This window comes from Ovis canadensis, chromosome 15, assembly GCF_042477335.2.
Source record: "Ovis canadensis isolate MfBH-ARS-UI-01 breed Bighorn chromosome 15, ARS-UI_OviCan_v2, whole genome shotgun sequence".
Lineage (NCBI taxonomy): Eukaryota > Metazoa > Chordata > Mammalia > Artiodactyla > Bovidae > Ovis > Ovis canadensis.
Genome location: NC_091259.1, coordinates 30644001 through 30662927, shown reverse-complemented (window position 1 = coordinate 30662927; position 18927 = coordinate 30644001). Strand labels below are relative to the sequence as shown.

General features: G+C 45.8%; 1 long non-coding RNA gene across 2 annotated transcripts; it reads right to left on the bottom strand.

The window, feature by feature from the left end:
• Positions 1-5973: 5973 nt before the first annotated feature.
• Positions 5974-15004, bottom strand: LOC138421161 (uncharacterized). Of its 2 annotated transcripts, none has more exons than XR_011249422.1 (6): positions 14948-15004; positions 10728-11203; positions 10384-10557; positions 9097-9277; positions 7837-8038; positions 5974-6327 (listed from the first exon to the last, which is right to left on the bottom strand). It is a non-coding gene; the product is annotated as an uncharacterized lncRNA (long non-coding RNA). The 2 variants fall into 2 exon arrangements; XR_011249423.1 differs by lacking the exon at positions 14948-15004 and adding an exon at positions 13903-14025.
• Positions 15005-18927: the final 3923 nt, after the last annotated feature.

The window sequence follows — 18927 nt, the reverse complement described above, 5'->3', positions numbered from 1 at the left end:
TTGTTTTTCTGTATTGGGATATAGTTGCTTTACAGCAATGTGAATCAGCTATATGCATACATCTCTCTCTCTTTTTTGGCTTTTCTCCCTATTTAGGTCACCACAGAGCGCTGAGTAGAGTTCCCTGTGCTAGACAATAGATTCTCATTAGTATCTATTTTATACATAGCGCTTAGTTGCTCAGTCGTGTCCAACTCTTTGCAACCCCATGGACTGAAGTCCGCCAAGCTCCTCTGTCCATGCGGAGTCTCCAGGCAAGAATACTGGAGTGGGTAGCCTTTCCCTTCTCCAGGGGATCTTCCCAACTGCCGGGAGCCAGCGTGAGGAATTCCACCCGTGACAAGGTCATGTGGCAGAGCTCTGATGGCAAGGCTAATCAGACCTCAGGTTTTCCCCCTGGAATTTCCTGAGCATCCACCCCCCCCCCCCAAAAAATAAGAATCTGCCTGCTTTTCCACTCCTCTGACATTCTTTGGAAAAAGTCAATTCAGGGCTTTAGTCTTCTGCATTTGAAAGAGTGTTTCGATCCAAAAACCCCTCTGATGGCTTTCTAGCCTGCCTGCAGGACTCGTACAGCTGCGCGTGTGATTGTTTGAGGCCTCTTGACCGCAGGAGGCACAGGAAGCTTAAAACATCCTAGGAATGTAGGGGCTTCCGAGGAGTCAAAATCATTAGAATAGGACTGATTAAAAGTTTCATTTGTTGAGCTGATACTTGCTGCCAAATTTTCATATCCTTTATTTTTAGATATAGTTGGTATATAGAAAAACAAGTAGTAGACCTGGTATTAGCAACATTAGGTCTTTGAGTTAAGTACCTTCTTTGTTATAACCCACTGCATCTTTGTTCTATAGAGATGTAACTTTAATGCTTTAAGGAGATGCAGATTAAAGGAAAACACTTCAGGGGAAACAAAATTAACATTCATTAAGGAAAAGAGCCAAAAAGTGTTAACAAGCCTCTTGGCCAGAAGATAATGTAAATCACCTGAGACCTTTTGTATACAAAAAGATACACAGAAAGAGTCTGGGCTGTGAATGCTACATAATTTTGTATTACCCATTGATCTCTATGTATAATCAAAATTATAAAAGGCCTTGAAGGGCAATAGAAGGAGAGCCAGTCGCTGGACTGGTTTCCCCTGTGTCTCCTCTTTACTCTAATTTCAGGCTGAATTCCCATCTGGGGCGTGGAGGCTCACTACGTCTACTTACTCGTCCCAGCTTTTAAGATCCATAAGAGAGAGAGCCCAAGGTGGGGCACTCTCCGATATTCAAACGGGCGCCGGTGGCCTAACATAGATGGTGCAAGCTCCTTGTCTGGAACTTAATTGGTTTTCCACGTAACCCAAATTAATCAGCCTCTTCTCTCCACTTAATCTTCCTACTACACTATTTCTTCCTAATCTAATCTTATATTAATAAATAAATAAGTTTTTCTCACTCCAACGCCGTCCCCGCTTCGAATTCCCTGGATCCACCGGGGCTGGACCCTGGCACCCAACCTAGGGATCGAACCCAGGTCTCCCACATTCCTTACCATCTGAGCCACCACCCTGTTAACATAAAACCCCAGGGTTCAAGATTTGGGGAAAGGATGAGTGTGTCATGGGAGAAAACCAGAAGCTGAACTTCAGAAGGCAGACTAGCAAAGGAAGGATTTCCAAAGTTCCGTGGCTTCCTTCCAATCTAACTTGAGCCCCAAGCATACATAGTAGTGTATGCCAATCCCAGTCTCCCCATTCATCCCACCCTCCCCTTTGCTCACACTGCTCCCTCTGCCCGAAATGCTCTTTCTGCCACTCTGTGCCACCCTCATTCCCGACCCCTATCTTCCTCTCAGGCACTAACTCATCTTCACGCCTCTCCTCTGGGTATCCGCTTCCTTCTATCACAGCTCTGCTCTGTGCAAGGTTTTGCAGTGTTGTGCTATTTATAAATCACTCCTTTCTTTTCCTACCATCTGGTTACTTTCTTTTCTTTATTAGTTTGTCTTTTTGATTTTTTATTAATCTAGTTTATCTTTTTATCAAAGGCTAACATGTAGAGAAGGAAATGGCAACCCACTCCAGTGTTTTTGCCTGGAGAATCCCACGGACGGGGGAGCCTGGTGGGCTGCCGTCTCTGGGGTCGCTCGGAGTCGGACACGACTGAAGCGACTTAGCAGCAGCAACAGGTACATAGTATAAAGAGGAAATAATTCTGTAAGGCTTCACCACGCTCTGCATTTCACTTCCCACTCCCAAGAGGTGATCACTTTCTACTCTCTTACCTGATTTTTCCTTCAATTTATTCCTGCGTCACTAAATAACCTGCTGGCAAGGCCACTTTTAAAAACTTTTAGATTCTGTTGAGCCATCTGGAAGATGAAGATGTAACTTCCTCCTCTTGGTCCCACCAGGTGTATGCACACTCTCCCACTCCTGTGCCCATTCTCTATCCCCGTAGAGCCAGAAGGGAAGTTTGGTTAGGCCGACATTTAGTTTCTTCATCACTGTGAATGCATATATGTTCTTCACAGCTAAGCCATTTGGACACCACCATTGTTTTTCCATTCCTGCCTATTTTGTTTCCCCAGGCTATTTAGTTTCCAAGACTAAATAATGGTCTTCTTGGTGTTCTATGTCCTTCTCACTGATTTACCCTCAAGTTCTCCTCCAATTCTATGAATTTCTTCTCAATACATTCAAACACATTAGGTGTTCTGTTAACTTTCTGTGTTTGGAGAAATCTCCGTGACTGCAACTTGAACTTGTTCTCCATGCCTGCTACACAGCTGTCATCTTGGACCCTCTTCATACCACTATGTTGGGTATTTCCTTCACCTCTGCTTTGTGTTAGAGCCTGTTTCTTAAATCCCATGTCTTTTTTTTTTTTTTAACAAAATATGCTTTTTTTTTTTTACTTTATTTTGCTTTACAATACTGTATTGGTTTTGTCATACATTGACATGAATCAGCCACGGGTGTACATGAGTTCCTATTCCTGAACCCCCCTCCCACCCCATATCATCTCTCGGGATCATCCCCGTGCACCAGCCCCAAGCATCCTGTATCCTGTATCAAACATAGACTGGCGATTCATTTCTTACATGATAGTATACATGTTTCAATGCCATTCTCCCAAATCATCCCAACCTCTCCCTCTCCCACAGTGTCCAAAAGTCCGTTCTAAACATCTGTGTCTCTTTTGCTGTCTCACATACAGGGTTATCATTACCATCTTTCTAAATTCAATATAAATGTGTTAGTATACTGTATTGGTGTTTTTCTTTCTGGCTTACTTCACTCTGTATAATCGGCTCCAGTTTCATCCACCTCATTAGAACTGATTCAAATGTATTCTTTTTAATGGCTGAGTAATACTCCATTGTGTATATGTACCACAGCTTTCTTATCCATTCATCTGCTGATGGACATCTAGGTTGCTTCCATGTCCTGGCTATTATAAACAGTGCTGCGATGAACACTGGGGTACACGTGTCTCTTTCAATTCCGGTTTCCTCGGTGTGTATGCCCAGCAGTGGGATTGCTGGGTCATAAGGCAGTTCTATGTGCAATTTTTTAAGGAATCTCCGCACTGTTCTCCACAGTGGCTGTACTAGTTTGCATTCCCACCAACAGTGTAAGAGGGTTCCCTTTTCTCCACACCCTCTCCAGCATTTATTGCTTGTAGACTTTTGGATTGCTGCCATTCTGACTGGTGTGAAGTGGTACCTCACTGGGGTCTTGATTTGCATTTCTCTAATAATGAGTGATGTTGAGCATCTTTTCATGTGTTTGTTAGCCATCCGTATATCTTCTTTGGAGAAATGTCTATTTAGTTCTTTGGCCCATTTTTTGATTGGGTCGTTTATTTTTCTGGAATTGAGCTGCATAAGTTGCTTGTATATTTTTGACACTAGTTGTTTGTCAGTTGCTTCATTTGCTATGATTTTCTCCCATTTAGAAGGCTGTCTTTTCACCTTGCTTATAGTTTCCTTTGTTGTGCAGAAGCTTTTAATTTTAATTAGATCCCATTTGTTTATTTTTGCTTTTATTTCCAGTATTCTGGGAGGTGGGTCATAGAGGATCCTGCTATGTAAATCCATGTCTTTGTTTTCTTTAGATTACTTCCTTATCTTGGTAAGTGCATCCTTTAGTTGCCTCATAGACAAGAGTGTGCACAGGAAAGAAATTTTTTTGAGATCTTGAATCTCTGAAATATCTTTGTCCTACCTTCACATTTATTGATTCTTTCAGTGTAGAATTCTTGGTTGGAAATTATTTGCCTCTCAGATTTTGTATTATTCCATTGCCTTTTAGCCTCAGGTGTGGCTGTCCTTGATGTCCTAAAATTTTACAGTGCTGTGCCCTGGTGTAGCTCCAGTTGCATTCATTATGCTGATTCTGGAAATCCAAGTCACTCATTTTGAGGAATTTTTACTGAGCCTTTTCTTCAGTGATTCTTTGTTTCCCACCTGACTTATTCCTTCCAGAGTTCCCATTACTCAAGTTCCGATCTCTTGGAGGCCTTTCACTTTGCTTTCCTCATTCCCATGTCTGCCTATTTCCTCTGCTCCAAGGAGATTCTTGCCTGGAGAATTCCATGGGCAGAGGAGCCTGGTGGGCTACAGTCCATGGGATCTCAAAGAGTCAGACACGACTGAGTGAATAACAATTTTAAGAAGATTTACCCAATTTATTATCATTTACTCATTCTCTTAACAAATTTTTGTAGAGTGTCTACTGTTTACAAAGTAAAATTCAAGATGCTGGACATGTTGCTATGAAAAAACAAACATTAAAAAGAAAAACTTCCATTTTTGATCATACAGTCTTTGGACCCAACTACTGAGCTTTTGGTTTCTGCTGCCAAATTTTAAATTTCCAAGAGCTGTTTGTGATCTCTGAGTGTTCCTTCTTTACAGCCTCCTATTCTGTAGTTTGGCTGCACTGTATTCTCTTATCATTTTTTATCTCTTCGAGCATTTTGATAGATTTCTTTGAAGTTTTTTTTTTGCTTCTTACACATTTGCCATTTCCTCAAAGTTGCCTTTATTTGTTTGTTTTGGTTTGTGTCTTTCATGTTAGGTGCTGTCCTCAAATGCCTGTATCTGTTTACATTTAAAAGTGGCAAGTTTCAGCATCACTAATCATCAAAGAAATGCAAGTCAAAACTACAATGGGATAACACCTCACACCTGTCAGAATGGCTAGCATCAAAAAGATAAGAAACAAGTGTGGGTGAGGAGGTAGAGAAAAGGCAACCTTTGTGCACTGTTGGTGAGAATGTAAGTTGGTGCAGCCACCGTGGAAAATAGTACGGAGGTTCCTCAAAAAATTGAAAATAGATCTACCATAGTGTAGTGAAGCGAAACTCACTCAGTGGTGTACGACTCTATGACCCCATGGACTGCAGCTCACCAGGCTCCTCTGTCCATGGAGTTCTCTAGGCAAGAATACAGGAGTGGGTAGCCATTCCCTTCTCCAGGGGATCTTCCCAACCCAGGGATCGAACCCAGGTCTCCTGCACTGCAGGTGGATTCTTTACCATCTGAGCCACCAGGGAAGCCCAAGAATACTGGAGTGGGTAGACCAGCCCTTCTCCAAAACCCAGGAATCAAAGTGAAGTCTCCTTCACTGCAGGTAGATTCTTTACCAGCTGAGCTACCAGGGAAGCCCCAGAACTACCATATGATTCAACAATTCTGCTTCTTGGTATTTATCTGAAGACAAAAAAAAACCAACCCATTAATTAGAAAATATATATGCACCCCTATGTTCATTGCAGCATTATTTACAATAGCCAAGACATGGGAACAGCCTAAGTATCCAATCACTGATGAATGGATAAAGAAATGTGGTGTGCTTAAATGTGTATAAATATATGAATATTATTCAGCCATAACAAGGAAGAAGTCTTGCTATTTGCACAATATAGGTGAAACTTCAGGGCATTATTCTAAGTTAAATAAGTCAGACAGAGAAACAAACACCGTTGGAGCTCATTTATTGTGGAATCTTAAAAGCAATAATAACCAGCTCATTTATATACAGATCAGTGGTTGCCAGAGGCGGGGTAGGGGGGCGGGGGGCGGGGAGGGGGATGGGGGGGTTGATGGGGAGTTGTAGCTGCTGCTGCTGTGTGCTCCGTTGTGTTCGACTCTGTGACTCCACGGACTGTAGCCCGCCAGGCTCCTCTGTCCATGGGATTTCCCAGGCAAGACTACTAGAGCAGACTGCCATTTCCTTCTCCAGAGGACCTTTCTGACCCGGGGATCAAACCCAGTCTTTTGCGTCTTCTGCACTGGCAGGCAGATTCTTTACTCCTGCACCACGTGGAAAGCCTGGGTGGGGTGTAGGGGGTGGAAAAATAGAAGAAGAGGCTCAAAAGTTACAGACGTTCAGCTATAAAGTAAATAAGTCATGGGGGGTGTAGTGTATAGCATGATGACTGCAGTTAATAATAATACATGGTGAATGAAGTTAACAATATGTCTTGCATATCTGAAACTTGCTAAGAGAGTAGATCTTCAAAGTTTTCATCATAAGAAAAAAAAGTTGTAACTATGTATGGTGATTGATGGTAACGAGACTTACTGTGGTGGTCATTTTGCTATATATACAAGTATTGAATCATTATGTTGTACACCTGAAGCTAATATAATGTTATATCTTAATTATACGTCAATTAAAAAAAAAAAGACGGCACGCTAAAACTGATTGGAAGCTCTATGTGTGTGGCTTGGGCCCACTGACCTTGTAGACCTGGCTCTACTATTCTTGCAGAAACTCTGAAATTAATTCCTGTAGGTCTTTCCTTTTGGACTGGTCAGATTTCCCAGAAAAATCTTAGGACCATTCAATTATATTAACTTTTACCTAATCCCCTATTTCAATACAGTAATCTCAACTTTAACTGCCCTCTGTTGTTGGTACAGAGACTCCCTGTTTTATCTTACATACAGTGAAGATGGACATCCTTCTGGTTGCACAGGTAATATAGTAATGGCGATCATAATGATAGTACTAGTTATCTATTGCTGCATAACAACTTACCCCCAAAATTAGCAACTTAAAACAACATGCATTATCTCTGAGCTTCTGTGAGTCAAGACACATGCCTCCACCCTCAGATCTCTCACAAGGTTCTAACAAGAAGTCAGCTGAGGCCAGTCCTATCTGAAGTTTCAACTAGGGGAAGATCCTGGCAGTGCCCTGGATTTTATCTTCACTTGGAAGGTATTTCTTAATTTTAGCATTGTTTGCCATCTGGAGAGGCTGAGAAATTCATCAATGCCTGGCTCTGTTTTGTTTATCAGTATTTCCCTCAATATATCTCTGTCCTCTTGCATTTCACTATAAGCAACAAGGAAGCACCAAGCAGCACCATCAGCCCTGTACTTTGAAATCTCCTTACCTAGAGGACTCAGTTCACTGGGCACATTTTTTACTTTTTACTTTCCACACCTCTGTAGGCAATAACATCAAGTTTCTGCCACGACATCTCAAAGACCTCCCTTCCTCAATTTCCATAAAATGTTTCTTATTTCCCTTTGGGACCTCACTGGCAACATCATCAAAGTTCAGATTTCTACATCTGTTCAACTTAACTTAGGTATTCTCAGATATACACATCAGAAAATCTTCCCAGGCCTCATCCACTGGCCAATTAGAAATCTACTCCATATTTTTAGGTATTTCTTACAGCATGAGCTCTCAGGTGGGACCAAAACCTCTATTAGATAGCTATTGCTGTATAACAAAGTGTCCTAAACTTAGCAGCTTAAAGCATTTATTATCTCATCATTCCTGTGGATCTAAAATCCAGACACAGCTTGGCTGGGTGCCTCTACCTCAACGCTGCCGTCAAGGAGCCAGCTGAGAAGAGAATCCACTTCCAGGCTTCTGCACATCCTGCTAGCAGCATGCAAGTCCTCACGGACTTTGACACTGAAGACCTCAGTTCTTTGCTTGCTGTCAGTTTGGAGCTTTCCTCGGTTCTCTGCCATGTGGGCCTTTCCATAGGGCAGCTCACAACATGGCAATTGGTTTCCCCTGGAGAAAATGAGTAAGAGAGTGAGAGAGGGAGGCCCATGGCTGAATCAGTCTTTTTCATAACCTAAGCCGAGAAGTGACACCATCACTGTTCCAAAATTTTGTTGGTTAGTTGTCAGACACTATCTCCAGTCCACACTCAAGGGAACAGGATTACACAAGAGCATAGATACCAAGTCATAGGAATCTTTTGGGGTCATCTTGGAGACTGTCTACCACAATACTATAACTGAATATAATATAATTATCACCAACAAAAGCAAGACATGAGTCAAGGCATTGAGAAGTCACACAATAACAGAAACACAGATCAGAGAGAGGAAAGGTCTTCTCTTTAGAGTGAGCAAAAGTCGCTCAGTCGTGTCTGACTTTTTGTGACCCCATGGACTATACAGTCCATGGAATTCTCCAGGCCAGAATATTGGAGTGGGAAGCCTTTCCCTTCTCCAGGGGATCTTCCCAACCCAGGGATCAAACTGGGGTCTCCTGCATTGCAGGCAGATTCTCTACCAGCTGAGTCACCAGGGAAGCCCCTTCTCTTTAGGGTGGTTACTGCCAGTTTCACACTGTGGTTTTGCAGTAGTCACTGACACACTGGCTGCTTTGTTGGTTGGTAATGCAGACTTCCCAAGATCTTTAAAATCTAATTATGATTGTTATGCAACAATTTTCACAATATTAAATTTATGTGAGTCAAGTATTATATCACTAGGGGTACTATTAAGATCTGGAGGAGAGAAATATACACTGAGAAGTGTAATCATACCCATGAAATTCACAGCATGGAAGGAACCTCAGCTTCCTGGGGTGACACCCACAGTTCCTGCCATAACTTGTCCAGCTTCCCTGCTTGCCTCCCTCCACTTCACACTGACAGCAGTTCATAGGATTCGTCACTGATTGGCATCTAAGCCATTCACCCATTCACTGGTCACCCACAAAGCACTAATCGAGCACCTGCTGTATGCTAGGCCTGCACTAGGCACTTGTGAGAATTAGTCATGGTCCCCATCCTTCAGAAGCACACAGTCTGAAGGGGCAGGTGAACATATACAAACCTTTGGGCTGAGTGGATGGGTCCAAAACAATATTCCAGGCGGCGGTCATAGCAAGGGTACAGCAGAAACAAAACTTGTTTCTTTTGTGTTAAAGTTATGTCCAATATAAGGAAGTGGAGGAGAAAATTCATGGCTGGGATGTCTGTTTGTCTTCATAAATCCCATGAAGATGTTTCTCTGCCTAGGAGCATTAGAAGGCCGTAAGTAGAAAGGTCAGGGAAAACTTTCTCACTCAGACTTGTCTAAAAAAAAGCAGGTTGCCATGGAAACCACTCTATTTATTTATTCTGTGTATTCTCTTTTTCTGCTCCAATCATGGCCTCTCACGTTCTCCACTGAGCCTCGCTCCTTCTCTTTCATTCTTAGATCCTTGACTGTGCCGCTCCTTTTGCCTACAGCCCTCCCTCCACCCAATCTTCCTCCATCTTCCCAGCTCCCCCTTCCCTCTCAGCTCAGCTTGGATACTACTTTCTTTGGGCATGCCTTCTATAAGCACCACCACCCACAGAGCAGAGCGATCCCCATTAGCCTCAGAGCTGTCCCTGCTCTAACGTTCTTCATCACTATTCAATGTCTGCCTCTCCAGATTGCTGGACTGTAAGCTCCTTAACGGCCACCAAGGCTGTTATTTGTCATCTTCCCAGAACCTAGCAGAGTACACGGCATATGAGAATGCGCAGTTGAATGGATGAATGGAAAGTGAACAGAGCATTCTCTCTCCCTGCCAGAGGCTAAATAGCCATTTGATGGGAGAGGCATAGAGAAGATTCTGGACGAGGCAACAGGGTTGGGGCTTTCAGGTGGACAACATGAACTTTCTGCTCCCTTCCAACTCTACAGTTTTAGGATATATCAAAGAATAAAGCAATAATAACCTCATTCTTCCTCTATCTGCTCCTTCAAGTACATAATAAAGTCTAATAATTGCAAATCAACCCCCAAACAAGACCAAGTACAAAGGAAATGATCTTTTATTAAAGATAGATTTGAAGGGTCAAATTAACTATTGGTTTCTTTCTTCACTGCTGCTCTTCAAAGGTAAATAAAGCTTCTCATGGAGTAGGAGAACCTCTTAAGAGTCCAAGTTCTGAGCTAAATTCTGACCCACCCTTTAGTGCCTGAGCCTCCCTACTGGGGCCACACTTACAGGATGGCTGTGCATACATGATTTGGCACCTGGCCAACCTTGAGAACTCAGTGAACACTATGAAACTTTCCCCTAAATGCACATAGACACACATACTTAGAAAGTTGCTCTCTATTCATCTCCCTTGAGATCATACAGACCTCGGGTTGAGACGCCCGGCCTGGCATGAAGCAGTCACCAAGGTTTTATGTTCTTGAGAACATAGGTCACCAAAAGCACTGCTTCCCTTTTCTTCTCAAATCCTCAGGGTGACAGCAACCAGTGCAGATCTGACGGCCACCAGCCTCACCAGCCACTGGCAGACACTGAACACTCTGGAAAATCCAGATTACAAACTCCTTGAGCTCTGGGTCTAGGTGTTCAGTGTGGGATCTCAAGTGAAAACACAGCAAGAGGGAAAGACCCATGGAGTGTTCAAAGAAAGAGAGATGTGGATAAGGAAAGACAGGATACAGAAACAGCCTGAAGAAGATGCCAACGATACCCAGAGAAAGAGGTGCATCCTGGGAACCAGGGGCCAGGATGGGAGCTCGGTTGCCTCGGGCATGGCCTCCCGGCAGTGGCCCCCCAGCGTGTGCACAGCGGCCGTGAGAAGAGGCGAGGGGTACAGCTGAAAAACTGTTTAACTTGTTAGCACGTTAATCAATAAGAACCAGCATAACATTTGTGCTTTGCATCCCTCTTATTTACACAGAAGACAAACTGAAGAAAACTCTATTTCTCCAGCCTTAAATATTTTCTCCCCGGAGCCAACCTCCTTCAAAATCCATAGCGATATGGTGAGTGGGGAGATGAAGCACTTGGCTATGCTATACTTAGCTCTGACTCAAAGACCAGCTCTTCAAGCTCTTCGCTGGCTCCTTCTCTCCAGCTGGTTTCAAGAGCAGCAAAACGCTCCAATTGAATAGCCAAGAATTTGCAGTCTCCTGTTGAGGCTTCTGCTGTTTCTTATCCCAGAGCCTAGAAGAGTGGTTGGGAAGAGGAGGACAGCGGCTCTAGGGGCAGAGGTCCCAATCCCCCTCCACTCCTCCCTCCCAGAGCAGATAACCCTCAGACCACCCTACCCTGGCCAATACCAGGGTCATCCTGCCCTTACTTCACCTCGGGGCTTCTGAAGGCTTCTCTGACCCCCGCAGGCCAGGGATATGGGAAATGCAGCAACGGTAGTTAAGAGTATCAGACAGATCCAGTTTTGAACCCCAGTCTGCCTCTTACCACCCCCTTATTTCCAGTTACTTAGCTTCTCTAAGTTCCAGCTTTGTTATCTGTAAAATGATCTGAATAATACCTGCCACCTAGGGTTGATGTGCGTATTACATGTGACAATGCAGGGAATGCATTTAGCATAATACGTGTTTCATGGTAGCAATTCAGCAAACATCAACCACTATGATTAAACCTTCCTCTCTCTCTAGCTCCAGCAAAACACTGAATTAAGCCTGCATGCTGAGAAGGGGACGACAGAGGATGAGATGATTGGATGGCATCATTGACTCAATGGACATGAGTTTGAGCAAACTCCAGGAGATGGTGAAGGACAGGGAAGCCGGGTATGCTGCAGTCCATGGGGTTGCAGAGTCGGACACGACTGAGTGACTGAACAACAAAGACAAAGCCTCTTTGCTGGCACTTAACCACACTGGGTTGAAATGGGCTCATTTCACCACTCTGCAGAAAAAAGCCTACTCCAACTCCAGCAACTGTCTTGCCGTGGGTGCACCATAAGTGTTTGACACATAGTGAAGTTAAGAGCTAGAAAGGAAGGGCCTCCCTGATGATCCAGTGGTTACGAATCCACCTTCCAATGCAGGGGACACGGGTTCAATCACCGGTCAGGGAACAAGCCACAGGACAACGAAGCCTGTGTGCCACAGCCACTGAACCTGTGTGCTCTGGAGCCCACACCACAACTGGAGAGAAGCTCTTGGGCTGTGTAGGGAAAGAGCAAATTAGCCAAGATGGTAGTAGTCAGGCTATCTTGCCCCACATTGTGTAAATACATGATTATCTAACAGCTGAGATCACACAGCACCTCGCATGCATGCATGCACATGCTTGGCCATGGGCCACTCTTGTTCTATAAACATATATAAGCTCTACCTGAAAAAGCTCTTGCCCCACGGCTGTGCCCGCTGGTCAACCACAAGAGGAGAATGCAGCATGTCTGCTGCTGCCATAGCCGCTGTGCCAGTCAGAGAGAATACACATGCCTGCAGTTCCTACGGCTCCTTGAGTTTTCACAGTTCCATCTTCCCTGCTCATATCCTGCCTACCCTGGGTTCAGCGAACAGTGAGATACAGCAAGACAGGCCACAGGAAAGATCCTCGTGCAGCAACTAATACCCAACACAACCATATAAGGAAGTAAATAGCTAGAAAGGAAAAAGTCACAATATCTCTGGCCACTCAAGTCCCACACCAGGCAAGCCTCAGACACTGGCTGGGTGTCCCACAATTTAACTCAGTTCTGACACTACCTGGAGATAATATCAGATTCCATAGGCTAAGGGTTCATTCCTACAAGACCCCACACGCACACCCCACTTTAAGCCCCAATCACAAGTCATCTGTGCTTTTTGGCAGACTGGCTATAAATCACAGCTTCCCTTGGCTCCTTCTTGGGGTTCAACTGATTTGCTAGAGCAGCTTCTAGAACTCCGGAAAACAGTATACTTACTAGATCACCATTTTTTAAATAAAAGGATGTAACTCAGGAACAGCCAGATAAAAGTGAAGGGCAAAGTACAGGGGAGGGGCACAGAGTCTCCATGTCCTCTCCAGGTGCACCGCCTCCTGGCACCTCCACTTGTTCACCAACCCAGAAGCTCTCTGAATCCCATACTTCAGGTTTGTTTGGTATTTTTTTTCCTTTTTTTGGCCACCTCTTGCTGCATGCGGGATCTTAGTTCCCAGACCAGAGAATGAACCCATGCCCCCTGCTTTGGGAATGTGGATTCTTAACCACTAGACCACCAGGAAGCCCCTCCATACTTTAGAGATTTTTATGGAGGCTTTACTGGGTAGATGTGGTTGATTAAATCATTGTCCATTGACAACTGATTCCACCTCCAGCCCCTCTCTCCCCCTCCCTAGAGATTGGGAGATGGTAGGGTAGGGCTGAAAGTTCCAGGCCACTAATCACTTGGTTGGTTCCCTGGCAACCGGTTCCCATCCTGTGACATCTAAGGGCCATTCAAAAATTACACTCAGGTGTGATTGAAGGGGGGCTTGTTATGAATAACAAAAGACTCTTTTTCATTTATGACTCATCACTGAGGAAATACCAAGGCTTTCAGTTGCTCTGGACCAAGACCAGGAACAAGGCACGTCTTATCATAAATCACATTACAGGGGCATACCACACATAGGGTCAGCTCACACCTTCCTATCAACATGGATGTAGAAGAGAGCTGTGGAACCTACTCAGGCTTCTGAAATTTTCTCTGTAATATGCTGTTCTTTCTGGTTTGTTTTCTCTGACTTGCCTATTCAACCCCTTGCCCTTTAAACTAAATGAGTCATATGGGGAAGGGACCCCTGCCTCCACTTAAGGTCTGTGAACTTGGTGAAACCTTCAGTCATCAGCCGAGGCAGAATTAACATTCGTTAATTCTCAAGCCAGCGGTCCTGGGCCCTCATCTGCATGGGTTATAACATACCCTGTGTTGTCTTCAAGGCAGAAACGGCCCTAAGAACCACTCAACCGGCTCCAGGAAACAGCTAAATGGCAGGTCAAATTGCCCATAACTTTGACGAGGAGGACGGCTGGATGATTCCGGCGCCTCTCAGGGGAGAAATGAAATGCAGAATCCACACGTCAAGAAAAGGAATCATTAAAAAAAAAAAAATCCCCGATGCAGAATTTACATCCTGCCATAAAACAGGGAAGGACTCAGGATGCAGAGGGATCCTTCTGTGAGCAGCGCGCGTTTGTCAGAAAAACACCTCCCTCGCCCTCGGCTGGACCAGACTGTTTGCTTTCAGACGATTCCTGTCAGGGCCAGACAACCCAGACATTTGCAATTATAGCATATCAATTTGTTTTTAAATTATCAGGTTGCCGGTAAGAGTCGACTCCCCGCCGGGAAGAGGCTGCGCGGTGCTTCGGGGCGGCAGCCCCGCGATGCGCTGCGACCATCCACCCGCCCAAACGCTAAGGGCTTAGGCACCTGCGCCTGCAGCCCACGCTGGGTCCCACCCAGCTGGGCCAACTCGGGTGCCGCCCCTAGCTCACTCCAGGAGCTCCGGGCCCGCGAATGCCCCACCCGGCAGGCCCAGAATGTGCACAGTTGCCAGCGGCGTCCTCCTCAAACCCCAGCGTCCTTCCGGGCGGTTCCCGTCCCCTGCTGGGTGTGTGTCTGCGCTCACACAGGCTTGAGATGGGTCGGGGAGGCTATCCAAGCAGTGGGCCTCCCCGGCTTACCCGGGTGTAGTCCCCCCTTCCTCCATCCGCGCGGGAAGGCCACGGTCAACTCGGTTCATGCACGGGGACGGGGGTCCTCGCCCAGAGTATGAACGTGGCCTCCGTTCCATCACAGGGGCAAGCTCCCTTCGGATGGAGGGCTCCAGAGAGTACCGTGATAGAGCCAGAGAACTGGCAAGGAGGCTTTACCCCTCGCACCACATGGTGGGCGGTGAGGACAAGCCTCACCTTTCACGGTTTTCTTAGCTGTCGCTCCCTCCCCGGCCCTCTCTCCTCCTCACCAGTGTCCCGCCTCTCCTCCAAGGATTCTCCTCCACAGAGAAATGGCGGCCCCGCCCTAAACACGTTCTTGTGCGAGTCTCTGATAGGGGCTGAGGTCGGCAAAGTCTGTGAGCTTCTCTCTCGGTGGGGGCTGAGGGGTGGTCAGGGCAGCTGTTGTCTCCTGGGTGGAGGGAGCCACGTGGGCGCTTCACAGGCACTGAGGACTCCCTTCCCCACCCCCGAGCCAGCTACAGCCAGCCTCCTCTTGATTTTCTGAGGGGCAGACACACCTCGCTCACAAGACCTTGTTTTCTTTCCAAACGCATATATTCATTTTGGCTCTGGGACTTGGTCATGGTTTCTTGTGAAGCAATTATCCTGGCCCTTCTATGACAAAGAATCCTTTCTCTCCTTCCTGGGCCAGCTTGTTACAAAGGGCCCCCAAATGTCCCTGGGCTTTCCTGGTGGCTCAGATGGTAAAGAATCTGCCTGCAATACAGGAGACCCAGGTTTGATCCCTGGATTGGGAAGATCCCCTGGAGGAGGGCATGGCAACCCACTCCAGTATTCTTGCCTGGAGAATTCCATAGACCAGAGGAGCCTGGCAGATTACACTTCATGGGGTCGCAAAGAGTTGGACACGACTGAGTGACTAACACAAACACACAAATACCCGTGCCTGAGCTCTCTAGGACAATGGAGCCAGGCCCCCATATCATGGTTGTGGATGAGGGTAAGGACCATTTCAGTTCATTCTGCAGCTCGTACAAATTGAGGCATCTCCAACATCCCTACAGCATGTAATCCCCCTTTGCAGAGTGCTGCTGCTCCCCTGTCAGCTCAGAAGCCAAAACATCTCCAGAACTTTGGAAAGAAGCAGCCTTTCCAAGGAGAGTGGGAAGTATGGGAGCTGACAATACCCAGAAACACCTCTGGTGCCAGGTCACGTGGATTTCCAGACCAGAAAGCCCACCAGGTCATCAGACAGAGCTCAGATCACCAGGCAGACCCCAGTGAATCCCTGGGAATTTCAGAGATCTGAGAGGCTATTGCTGCTAAGTCACTTCAGTCATGTCCAACTCTATGCGACCCCGTAGACGGCAGCCCACCAGGCTCCCCCGTCCCTGGGATTCTCCAGGCAAGAACATCGGAGTGGGTTGCCATTTCCTTCTCCAGTGCATGAAAGTGAAAAGTCAAAGTGAAGTCACTCAGTCGTGTCCAACTCTTAGCGACCCCATGGACTGCAGCCCACCAGCCTCCTCCATCCATGGGATTTTCTAGGCAAGAGTACTGGAATGAGGTGCCATTGCCTTCTCTGGAGAGGCTGTTATTCCTTACCAATCAGCTGCTGCACCTTCATTTTGGTTTTAATTTTTGAGATGCTGAGGCCTCCAGAATTCTCTTCCAGATTATTCCCCTGCTCTGGAGAATCTGGGTGATAAAAAAAACACCTTTCTGTCTCTACTGAGCCTTTTCTTCGTCAAATATATATAGTTTAGTGCTTGACATCTTCAGAGAAAAATTCTCTCACTATTCCCCATCCTCTGAAAATCCGCTTTCTCCCTTCATTTTTTCATTCAGCCTCTAGAAAATGACAATACTAAAATAACTTACTTTGCTTCTCACTCACTTCACCCTCTGAAACCCGGGTTGCATGCTCCCAACTCAAACATCTGCTGCTGAAGTCTCCAGGGACCTCCTTGTCGTGAAATCCAACGTCCGTCACGATATTGGCTCCTCCTGGTTTTCCTCTGCTGCTCTGGCTGCCTGTGATCATAGGGCGACCATGTGGGTTTCATCTAATCCAGGGCCCTTGAGAAAGTGAAAGGGGCAGAGTAAACTGTCCTGTGGACACAACAGGCATAAAGCAGAACTAACCACTGGCAAACCAGGACATACGGTCATGCTTTTCATCAGTCTCTTTGCTGGCTTCTCTTTCTCTGCTTATCCTTAAAGGCCAGTGTCTCTCAGGACGTGGTCCTTAAATCCTCCTCTTGTCCTTCTGCACACATCTCTCAAGCAATCTCTTCCATTACCAAGACTTCCAATATCATTTAAATGCTGATGATTTTCAAGTCTCTATATCTCGAGTTGTGGTAGGCACCCTCAAAGAAGGCACCAATGGCCACTGAGTCCAGTATTCACACCCTGTGCAGTCCTCTCCATCAGTGTATCGAGGTCAGTCTGTGTGACCATTAGGATGTAGAAAGTTATGGTGTGTGATTCTGAGGATAGATCAATAAAGACATTGCCATTTCTGCCCTGCTCTCAGTTCTCAGGTTGTGAAGCCATTCAAACCTCCACCTATGGATAGCTCCACATGATGAGAATTTCTGACCCCTTGCCAACAGCACCAGCTTGACAGCCATCTTGAACCACATCCTCCAGCCTAAGCTGAAACTCCATATAACCACAGCCCTGAGCAGCACTTTGCCTGCCACCCAATGAGAAATATCCAAGCTATGGCACTGCTCAATTCTTCATTCATGGAAACTGAAATAATAAATACTTATTATTATTTAAGCCATCAAACTGAGGGCAATTTATCATAAGAAATAGGTGGTGGTGGTGTTATTGTTCAGTCACTACGTCATGTCCAGCTCTCTGTGACCCCATGAACTGCAGCATGCCAGGCTTCCCTGTCCATCAGTATCTCCCTGAGTTTGCTTAAACTCATGTCCATTGAGTCAGTGACACCATCCAACCATCTCCTCCTCTGTCACCCCTCTTCCCCTCAATCTTTCCCAGCATCAGGGTCTTTTCCAAGGAGTTCACTCTTTGTATCAGGTGGCCAAAGTATTGATGCTTCGGCATCAGTACTTCCAATGAATATGCAGGACTGATTTCCTTTACGATTAACTGGTTTGATCTCCTTGAGGTCCAAGGGACTCTCAAGAGTCTTCTCCAACACCACAATTTGAAAGCATCAGTTCTTTGGTGCTCAGCCTTCTTTATGGTCCAACTCTCCACAAATAAATAAATAACTTTGTTCTTTCTCTTGAGCCTTGTATCCACATGCCTAGATGTCTTAGCTCTGTTCTCTAATATCTCAAAGACCACTCAAATTTTACACTCCTGAACTACACACATTTTCCTTCCATCACCTTCTTCCCAAATCCACTTCTCCACCTGCTCCCCATCTCACTGAATGGTGGTGGCATCTTCACAGTTACTGAAGCCAGAAACTCAAATATCATCCTCGTCTCCTGTCTCTCCCTCCATGTATTATCCATCATCAGTTCTGACAATTGATTCTTCCTTCTAAGTAAATATCTTTTAAATCCATGTACCTCTCTCCAGCCACTTCAGTTCAGACCACCATCATCTCTCTTCTGAGTTACCACACCAGCTTCCTTAGCTGGACTCCTTACTTGTTTTTACCATCTTCAACTCAAGTTCTTTTTATAAGAAAACATTTCAACCATGTCATGTGTCAACCCCTATTTAAAACCCTGCTATGGCATCACCATGCCCTTGGAATAAAACCCAAGCCACCATCACAGCTCACAGAGCCCTGTGAAATGTCCAGCCCCCAGCCTCCTACTTTGCCATCCCACCTGGGCATGCCTTTCCATACACATTCTCTTCTTCTTCCTGGAACCAATACCATTTCCCTCCAGACTCATAGCTGTCACCAGACTGACTCTTACTCATCCTGCAGATTTCAGCCTGAAAGTCACTTCTTCCAGAAGCCCTCCCTGAACAATGCTGACCGCATTAGGTCCGACTGCAGGCTAGTTCTCCAGGACGCAGACCCGGAGACAGGGGTGAACATGCAGGAGGTCTATTAGAGGATGCTCTCCCAGTCAACACCTGTGGGAGAGAAGGGAGCAGAATTGGACCAAGGGAGATGCTAAGCTCATCTGATCACACAGGGATTCTGCTACTCAGATGACCCTTCACAACTGTCCCAAGTTGGGGCAAGGGGTTGGGCCTTCATACACACAATCCATCAGCCACTGGATGTGGCTGCCCTGAGAAGAAGCATTATCTGGGACTA